The sequence below is a fragment of the Trichechus manatus genome, unplaced genomic scaffold (genome assembly GCF_000243295.1).
Source record: "Trichechus manatus latirostris isolate Lorelei unplaced genomic scaffold, TriManLat1.0 scaffold00180, whole genome shotgun sequence".
NCBI lineage: Eukaryota > Metazoa > Chordata > Mammalia > Sirenia > Trichechidae > Trichechus > Trichechus manatus.
Window position 1 is genome coordinate 3,119,303 of NW_004444116.1, and position 8,823 is coordinate 3,128,125.

An 8,823-nucleotide genomic window follows, 5' to 3' on the forward strand; every position below is an offset into this window, starting at 1 on the left:
CCATGCCCTGAAAGGAATTGGTGCTACGTCATACATAAGTTTGCTGTTGCTCTTTGTCATGCTAGCCTTGATCAAAATCATTTCAGGATTTTACCCTTGAGTAAATAAATATACAACAGAGTAAAGTTTTCCACCACCGCTTTAAACATCACTTACTGCTGGGTGACATTCAGCAAGTTACTTATCATCTCTGTGCCTCATAATCTCCATCAGGAAAATGGACATCATAGTAAAAGTTCCTATCTTTGAGGCAGTTTAGAGGACTGAATGATAGTAAATGTAAGGACAGTGCCTGGCACGTAATAAATTTTAGTTGTTATTTAACGGTGTTTTGGACAACCACTGTGTAGAAATGTTCTAGGAAAAGAATAACGTGGTGGAAAACAATCTTGTATCTTTGTAAACATTATGATTTGAAACAAACCACTGTGTACAGTAGTGCGGCAGAGCGGTCTAAGGTGCTGAATTAAGGCGCCAGTTTCTACGGGGACAAGGGCTCGAGTCCCACTGCTGTCAGCTTTATTGTAAATTAATCCGAGAACGGACTTCGCAAAAACCTAACCAGTAGCCGTCGAGTCGAATCCCTACTTGTAGCGAGCCTATATAGGACAGAGTGGAACTGCCCCAGAGTTTCCAAAGAGAGGCTGGTGGATTCGAACTGCTGGTTGGCAGCCAAGCTCTCGACCAGGGCGCCCTCTGAATATCAATTAAGTTTTTTTTTTTTGTTTTTTTTTTTTAAGAAAGTGAGATTATTGTCATTTCTGTCTATTCTTTATATCTAAGAACAGTATTTCGTGTCCAATGGTAAATCTTTGTTTTTCAAAATGTTTATATTGAAACAAATATAACTCATATATTTCCAAATTACAGAAACATAAGAGTTTATACACAGTGAAAATCTTCCCCTTCCAACCACCTCCCCTCCGCATCCCACCTGCACAGGATTCTGCCTACCCGGGCAACTGTATTAGTCTGGGGTTACCTGCAAGGAATATTATTTGCATAAACAAGCCAACATCCATCCAGTTGCCGTGGAATAAACTCTGACTCATGGAGACTTCGTGTGTGTCAAAGTTGAACTGTGCTACATAGGGTTTCTTTTTCTTGTTTCTTTTTGCAGGGTTGTTTTAATAGGCTCTGTGGTTGGAATAGCTGGGTTGGAAGGTTCTAGTTTAAAACACCAATGAATACGAACTACCAATTGCTAAGGTTTTAATCACACAGTCAGAGCCTTTGAAACAGCCTCCACATAATAAAACAAGTAGGGCGACTGGGCTGGGTTTCAGTTTCCCCTTCTTTTTCCTCTACTGGAAGCCTCTGGGGCAACGTGGGTCTCGCCCCTTAGCCAAGAGAACCGCGAATGATCGTTCCCCTTTGGCTTTCTTGCTTAATCTGAAAATGGAATCATGTGACATAGCACTTCTTTTCAGAGTCTAAGCCCATTGATAAAACCCAAGTCCGTTTCAATGCCAGATTCACTTCATTATCTAATGCTATGCCAAAATGAACAACTCGTCTCGTTTTTGAATGTTGTGTATAGCAGAGAAGGCGAGTATTCCATAGGATTTTCAATGACTGATTTTTCAGAAGTAGATTACCAGGCTTTTCTTCTGAGGTGCCTATGGGTAGACTCCAACTTCCATTCTTCTGGTTAACAGCTCAGCCAATTAACCATTTGCACCACCCAGGGACAAATAAGCCAATAGGAATCTATTATTTTTTCCACATTTCATATTTTCCAAATCTACTGTATTGCATATTACATATTAGGGAAATTAATATTTTCCAATTACCTATTAGGGAAATTACAAATATGTTCTCCATATTTTATTCATTTTTTTCACTTCACTTGTACATTTTTTGTTTGTTTGGGTTTTTGGTTATTGTTGTTTTGTTTTGTCTCGTTTTTTTAAGAGAATGGGGGTGTATTCAGGAGGAATTTTTCTCATGTAGTGAATTATGTCAAAATTTCATTGTTTTTAAGTTTTGTGTAAAAAGTGCTTCTCTACCCCAAAGTTATGTAAACTTTCTGTCCTCACATTCCCAGTAATTATATTTGGTTTTATTTTTCATTTTTTACTTTTAAATTTTATTTCTATTTAGAATTTATTTATCACTGGAGACATATTGATGTAAGCTTTTATTTTCCTGGATGGCTACCCAGTTTGCCCAACATCATTTATCTGTACTTTTCATGTTGCTACATCAATTTTAAGTGGAGTCTTAAATAGTTATTTATTTCCAATTTCTAGGTGGCTCCACTGGATCTAATAGGATCCAGGTGGCCTAACAATGGCTTGTTTACTCTCTGTTAATATCTGAAAGTGTTGTTTACCCATGGAATTGACTTAATTTTTTTGGATTTTTTGTTTGTTTTTGTTTTTGTTGATATAAAGGCCTCTTGGTGACAAAAATGTTTTGCGCTCGACTACTAACCTAAAGGTTAGTGGTTTGAACCCACACGGTGGCACTGATGAAGAAAGGCCTGACAATCTGCCTCCGTGAACATTACAGCCAAGAAAACCCTGTGGAGCAGTTCTACTCTGTAACACATGGGGTCACCCTGAGTCAGAATTAACCCACTAGAAGACAGTGGGTTTGTTATTATTGTTATTGTCATTATTGAATTAGAATACAAAGTGGTTGCAATAGTGTGGGAAGCCAGACCATTGTGGCATGCTGACGGGAACGATTATTAGGCAAGATCCAACAGAATCACCATCGCACATCACATACCATGCTTTAGCAATTCCACGTATAGAAACTACTCACACACATTTGAAATGTAAGATAGGGAATATTACTTATTGCAGCATGTTTGTATGGGCAAGATACATATTATGACATACCCATAAAATGAATTCTATGCTGTCATGCAAAGAAAGAAGAAGCTTTTTCTCTACTGATTTGGAAATCACTACAAGATACCTGAAGTGAAAAAGCCAAGACGCCCTAGAATGGTTTGCAATTTCCTTATTTGTATAAAAAATGGAGCAAATAATATCCCCAAGAAACTATGTTTGCTGTGCAAGGAGGAATTGGGGGACTGGGAAGGTTGTGGGAGAGTCAGGAATGAGACTTTTACAGTTTTCCAGGCAGCAAAGAGTTTGGGTTTTGGTTTGTCAAGCAGGGACACTGGAGACCTGAGTTTGCCTCCTTTGCTGTCTCTTTATGATACCGAGATATAAAGTGTAAAGACAGCTAAATAATAAAATCCATTAAACTCAAAGAGAGAAAAAAAATTCATCTTCAGAAAATTATTAAAAATCACACGGCAGACGCGGCGCAAGGACCCTGGTCAGGCGGAGGTGAAGTCTCTCATTAGCTGCGTCTGGGGTCGGGGTGGGCAACAGGAAGTTATTCTTTATGTCCACAACCAGAGAACAGAGGAGCTCCCTCCTCACTCACCTGGAAATCGAGTCATGGTTGTGTGTGAGTGCATGTGTTGTGTGTATATGTATGCGTGTGTGAGAGAGTTTCCTTGTTGTGCAAACAGATCTTCCAGTTTTTGCTCAATGTGTGGTCTGTCTTAATTCCCAGATCTCAGAGCCAGCATCAGTTTGCAATTGACGCCTGTCTTGGAGTCTTCCCCGGCCCTGAGAGGACGTGTCCTACCAGCTGTCACACCCACAACGAGGTCTGGGCGGGGTCCCTGGGTCTCCCCTCCCCTGTCTGCCTCCCCCGCTCATCCCCTCAGGCGTTTCAGTCCCTGCCTGTCCTCGGGGCCCGGAGGCCCGTAACCTCACCTCGACTCCCACAGCCCTTCTACAATCCCGCTCGGGACCTTCTCGGGGGGCACGGTCAGGTTCACAGCCAGCCAGCTCGGGGATGCAACAGGGGGAGAGGGCGAGGGTCACTACAGGGTGCAAGGGCCAAGTTAGTGATGAGAAGACGTTACTTTCTTTGTGAGTCGATGACCTATGCTTGAAACCAGCTTTAAGTGACTAGAGGAAACAGCGGGGTTTCGCTGGAGCCATAAGTCTCTTTACTTTAGGAAGACTGTAGCTGGATCCAGGAATTCCGTGTGGCCAGCAGGCCCCACTTTGCCTCCCCCTTCCCCCAAGAGGCTCTACACCTCTTGTTTTCTGATTAGAGTCATTATCGCGCTCGATTTTGGTATTGCGGGATTTTAAGGGAGTGAGGGTTTTAAGGGAGACTCTGTAGCTGAATTATACCCTTCCAGCCTTCTCTCCTGTTCCCTCCCCTCCAAATCACTGCTTGCTGTGGGTGCAAGTGATGCTTGCTTGGCAGCCTGAGTCTCTCAGTGGAATTCCTTTGTTACGGGCCTTCCCTTAGGGCATTCAAATGAAGAATTTAAGTTACAAAAGATGAGGAGCAGTAACAGCAAATTTGTTCTTAGAAACCTAAATCCCATTTGGAATGATTGGGCTACTTCGACTTCTACTAAGGGTTATCCTTGGACTAACTGAATTATTGGCCCTGACACTCAAGCTGCCCAAAACTTTTCCTGCTTTATTAGTTCCACAGCACATGTGAGTTAGCAAAATGTCTTCTTGGAGTTTGCCCATATTCTCACGGTAAACTGCCCTGGATCCTTTAGATTTTGTAGCAAGAATATTTCATCTAATCCGACAGTACGGAACCAGTACTAAGCCATGCATCTGTATGAGCATCATGGCTTAGACGGTTAAAACGCTTGTCTTGTAAATAGCAGATCATGGGTTCCAGTCCTAGTGGGGCCTTGGTTTTTTTCTGCTCTATGGAAAACCAATCTCCTCTCTATCCCCCACTACCCCTAAATTCTCTACCGCACTTGCTGCACTGTAAGTTCTAGTTCTATTAATCAAAAGCAGTTGTGGCTGCAGAATTCTTATTCCCAAAAGAAAAGTGATATGCCCTAACTAACTTTTCATGTAAGTTTTTGCATTAAATTATACCAGTTCTTTTTCTCCAACATATATTTATTGAGCTTCTACTATGTGATATGCACAGATTGAAAACTTACACAGGTGTAGCTAGAAAATGTTATTTTAATTTATTCTAGCATCCAGCAATCAACTGCAAAACATATGGGTAAAAAAAGAAAATGAAATATGATTATGGGTAATCTTTTTAAAATTTTAATAGAAAAAGTCTAAAAATAAACCACATGGCCATTAACCGGGGATTGTTTGAATAATCTATGGTATATACATACAGTAGTGTTATGGAATGAATTGGGTACCCCAAAAAAGATATGTTGAAGCCTTAACTCCCAGTATCTGTGAATGTGATCTTGTTTGCAAGTAGGGTCTTTGAAGATGTTATCAGATAAACTAACAAGACGTCATATTGGATTAGGGTGGGTCCTAATCCCATCTGAGTGGTATCCTTATAAAAGAAGAGAAGAGGCAGAGACATAGACAGAGGGAAGATGGCCATGGAGTTATGCTGCAGTTGTAACCCAAGGAACACCTGGGACTACCAGAACCTGGAAGAAACAAAAAAGGATCTTCTCCTAGAGCCTCTATAAAAACATAGTCTTGATGACACCCTGAAAGGAGCCTTGGTGGCACAGTGGTTAAGCACTCAGCTGTTAACCAAAAGATCAGTGGTTGGAACCCACCAGCCACTCTGGGGGAAAAAGATGTGGCAGTTTGCTTCCATAAAGATTAAAACTTCCTATGACACAATGGCATACTACACAACAATAAAGAATGACAATGAATCTGTGAAACATAACATGGAGGAATCTGGAAGGCATTACACTGAGTGACTTCAGTCACAAAAGGACAAATATTGTATAATACCACTATTATAAGAACTCAAGAAAAGATCTAAACACAGAAGAAAACATTATTTGATGGTTACTAGGGTGGGGAGGGATGGAGAGGGTTATTCACTAACTAGATAGTAGACAGGCATTATCTCAGGTGAAGTGAAAGACAACACACACTACAGGGGAAGTCAGCACAACTGGACTAAACCAAAGCTAAGAAGTTTCCTAAATACAGCCAAACACTTTGAGGGACAGAGTAGCAGGGGCAAGGGTCTGGGGACCATGGTTTCAGGGGACATCTAGTTCAATTGGCATAACAAAATTTATTACAAAAATCTCGTGCACCCCACTTTGGTGAGTGGCGTCTGGGGTCTTAAAAGTTAGCGAGCAGCCATCTAAGATGCATCAATTTGTCCCAACTCACCTGGAGTAAGGGAGAATGAAGAACTCCAAAGTCACAAGGAAAGCATTAGCCCTAGAGAGAGAAAGGGCCACATAAAAACCTGAGACTGCATCAGCCTAAGACCAGAAGAACTAGATGGTGCCCAGCTACCACCAATGACTGCCCTGACAAGGAACACAACAGAGAGTCCCCAATGGAGCAGGAGAAAAGTGGGGTGCAGAATTCAAATTTTAGTAAGAAGACCAGATTTAATGGTCTGACTGAGACTGGAGGATCTCCAGAAAGCATGGCTCCCAGGCCCTCTGTCAACCCAGAACTAAAACCATTCCTGAGGCCAACTCTTTAGACAATGATTAGACTGGACTATGGGACATAAAATCATACTTATGAAGAGTGTACTTCTTAGCTCAAGTAGATACATGAGACTAAATGGGCAGCTCCTGTCTGGAGGTGAGATGAGAAGGCAGAGAGGGTCAGGAGCTGGTTGAATGGACACAGGAAATCCAGGGTGGAAAGGAGGAATGTGCTGTCACAGTATCAGGAGAGCAATGAGGGTCACATAACAATGTATGTATAAATTTTTGTATGAGAGACTAACTTGAATTGTAAACTTTCACTTAAAGTACAACAATAAAAAACAAAAACAAAAAAAAAGATTAAAACTCCCATTGCAGTCAAGAGGATTCTGACTCACAGCGACCTTATAGGACAGAGTAGAACTGCCCCACAGGGTTTCCAAGGCCGTAAATATTTATGGAAGCAAACTGCCACATCTTTATCCAGCTGAGCTGCCTGTGGGTTTGAACAACCAGCTGAGCTCTTAACCACTGCACCACCTGGGTTCCTTCTGTAAAGACTACAGCCTTGGAAACCTATGGGGCAGTTCTACTCTGTCCTATAGGGTCTCTTTTAGTCAACTATGAATCAGAATCCACTTGATAGCAATGAGTTTTTGACACCCTGAATTTGGACTACAAGCCTTTGGAACTGTGAGATAATAAATGTCTGTTGTTTAAAGTCACCTACTTTGTGGTACAGTCATACGTTGCTTATTGTCCACAATACATTCTGTGAAATAGGACATTACATGATTTGGACATTGTGCAAATGTCTTATTACATACAGGCAGTCCTCAGATTACGAATGAGTTCAGTTCCTAAGAATATCTTTTAATCTAATTTGTACATACATTGGAACAGTTAGGTACCTTCACATCTAATGTCAGTCAAATGTTTGTCTTAGTATATAGTACGGTATGTAGTGTACCTTTCTATGCATAAAAAAATTACAGAAACACTTCCAGATGCACTAAAACATCTTAAACATAGTAATACTGTAATAATAAAATGTTTTGATGCACATCGCAAAGTAGAGTCCATTTGTTATTATGTACATCAAAATTTTAATGCAACAGTCTTTACAGGGGTTGGTTCGTAATTATGGGTTGTACCTAATTCATAACCCTGGGACTGCCTGTAGTCCTGAATCATTTTATCTTCTCTCTTGTAAGTTTTATTCTGGTTCTTACTTGCCTGTGTGAGGTCCATACCTTCTTGAAGAAAGGAAAAACACTTATATCAGCTCTCTGGTTCCTTCATGACACAGATAACCTCTCTTCCAGCTCAGCAAAACCTGACTGAGGCTCAGCTCGTGCAGGGCAAGTAGCTAAACCTGGCCGTCAAGGGCAGAAAGATATTAAAAGGTAATATAATAAACACTAATGATCCTCCAACACAAAGACATATGGGTCATAAATGCTATAGGGTGAATTTCAGTGGCTCCAAAGCTTGGGAATAATAGCTGAGAATGCTACAAAAATATGGATTCCTAGGTCCACTGCCCATCTCCTGATAGGATTGAAATAAGGTCGGGGCATAAATTTATATAGTTCAGAATTGTCCCCAGGTAATTCTTATCATCAGGTAGGTTTGGGAACCACTGGCCTAGAAATTTTAATGAGGAATAAGGAACCTGGGGGAACTTCATCCAGGAAGAGGGGCAGTGGACACAAAGAAAATGAGAAGGGAAAGGTGAGTAGGAGGGGGCAGAGTGATTTGTCGAGTCATGAGGAAAGGGAGGCTGCAGATGCTGGGAAGGAAGACGGCTGCTGCATAAATGAGAAAAAAGAAGAGAAGTGGGTGAAAGAGGGTTTGAACCTAGATCTCTGTGGATGCAAAGGATTCTGGATCGTTGAGGAGGTAGAACGTTTCTGAGCTCTCTTGCGCTTCCTTTAAGTTCACAGGTAGCAAGAAGTCTCTCTCTAAGGAAAGTGAGCTGAGATCATTTATTCTGCAGAAAACTCCAGCTCGTTTCATCCGAGACTGTGGCTATTAGAATTTGGAGCTGGTCTTTCAGTCACAGGATTGACAAACTGCGCACTTTAGAGCGCGCACATGAGATTGTTTTTGTTTGCGGTGCAGAAGCCCGGATATTGGGAACTTCTGAGAGAGCCGAAAGAATTCCGTTGGTGGTGATAGAGAGCAACGTTGAATGTAGGACGGGGATCCGCCTGCAGTTTTTGTCTTGAGCTTCTCAAATATTCGTGTGTTGTGCTTACAAAGTGAGGCAAATGACAGAAAGAATGGTTATAATACCAAAAAACCAAACCCGTTGCGGTCGAGTCGATTCCGACTCGTAGCCACCTGCCCCACAGGGTTTCCAGGGAGCGGCTGGTGAATCGAAAGTGCTGACATTTTCGTTA